The sequence below is a fragment of the Hevea brasiliensis genome, chromosome 3, assembly GCF_030052815.1.
Source record: "Hevea brasiliensis isolate MT/VB/25A 57/8 chromosome 3, ASM3005281v1, whole genome shotgun sequence".
Taxonomy (NCBI): Eukaryota; Viridiplantae; Streptophyta; class Magnoliopsida; order Malpighiales; family Euphorbiaceae; genus Hevea; species Hevea brasiliensis.
Genome location: NC_079495.1, coordinates 112650461 through 112652225, shown reverse-complemented (window position 1 = coordinate 112652225; position 1765 = coordinate 112650461). Strand labels below are relative to the sequence as shown.

The following is a 1765-nucleotide window of genomic DNA, read 5'->3' as shown; positions in this document are numbered from 1 at the left end:
TCCTGAAATTGAGAAATTTTGTAGAGCCAACAAGAAAGAAACCAAAAAAAGGAAAGAAGCCTTGAGAGCAACTGAAATTAAAGCAGAAATGGCTGATGAAAGAATTAGAATTGGTGGTGGTAATGCTGAAAATGATCGAAACAATGAAAATGCAGCCCAAGGTGAAGAGGTTGTAAATGCTAATGTGCCTAGGGGAAGCATGATGGATCATGCATTTTCTCATTTTGATGACTTGAGAGAGAGTATAGCAAGACCAATAATTGATGCAAATAGCTACAAGATGGATTTTGGGGTTCTTCAAATGATTCAAAATTTCCAATTTGGGGGACATCCTTCAGAAAATCCACACACACATCTAAAAAAGTTTACTATGATTTGTGATATGCAAAAATAACCTGGAATATCTGATGATGTAGTAAGATTGAAGCTATTCCCATTCTCTTTGAAGGATAGAGCATTGGATTGGCTTGATTCTTTACCTCACAACTCTATTACAAATTGGGAACAACTCACTGATGCATTTCTTGCACAATATTTTCCACCTGGAAAAACTCAAGAATTGAGGAATCAAATGACAGCTTTCAGACCAAGAGAAGATGAAACTCTCTATGAATCATGGATGAGATGGAAGGAATTAGAGAGACAATGTCCACATCATGCCATTCCAAAGTGGATGATAAACCACAATTTTTACACCAAGGTTACTCCTGCAATTAGGGGGATTATTGATGCTCAAACAGGAGGAGAATTTATTATGAAGCATGAAGATGAAGCTTATGAGCTATTGGAGAAAATTGTAAAGAATACTCATCTTTGGAGTAGTCCAAGAGGACCAGCTCCAACTCAAAAGAGGCAAGCTACTGGAATGTATGACCTTGATCCATTCAACATGATTAATGCAAAGTTTGATGCACTTACAAATGTTTTAGCTAAGAAGATGGAAGATTCAAGTATGTTGGTTAGTTCATCTTCATCATCTGGAAGTTCACAACATGTTGCTTATGCAGAAGGAACTACCAGTTGTGAAGTAGACTATGGAGAGCAAGTTGCATATGTTGGTAATTATGGAAACAAACAAATGGGGAATCCTTACTCTCAAACTTATAATCCAGCTTGGAGGAATCATCCCAACTTTTCATGGGGAAATCAGCAAAATCAAGTCCCAAATCAGAATCTTTAACCACAACAGCAACAATTCCATATCAGCAAAATAGGCAACCATTGCCTAATTTTCAGCAGAAAAACATGAATCCTCCACCAAAACAGCAAGAGTAAAGTTCCACCACAGAAGCTTTATTACAATAGATTCTTGCTAACCAAACTAAGCATGATGAAGAGATGAGAGAGATGAAAGCAGGGCTGGAACAGATGCAAACACACAATAGGATGCTGGAAAATCAAATTGCACAACAAGCAAGCTCTTCAGGTACCAAATCAATGAGAAGACTTCCTAGTCAGATAGAAAATCCAAGGGAGCAGTGTCATGCCATCACACTGAGAAGTGGTAAAATAGTGCATAATGAGAAGAGTGAAAAAGTTGAGAAGAGAGAAAATGAGGAAGATGTTGAGGGAGATGAAAAATAAGAGAGTGAAAAAGGGAGTGCAAGAAAAGGTAAATAGGAGGTTGAAGAGAAAGAAGAGAAATATATATCTCCAGACCCTTACAAGCCACGACTTCCCTTTCCACAGAGATTTCAAAAAGCCAAGCTTGATAAGCAATTTGGGAAGTTCTTAGAGGTTTTAAAGAAGTTATATATAAATGTGC

The 1765-nt window shown here is 37.4% G+C and overlaps 1 non-coding gene across 1 annotated transcript; it reads right to left on the bottom strand.

Moving 5' to 3' along the window:
* Positions 1-556: 556 nt before the first annotated feature.
* On the bottom strand, positions 557-663 carry LOC131178838 (small nucleolar RNA R71). Its single transcript, XR_009147846.1, has one exon. It is a non-coding gene; the product is annotated as a small nucleolar RNA R71 (small nucleolar RNA).
* Positions 664-1765: the final 1102 nt, after the last annotated feature.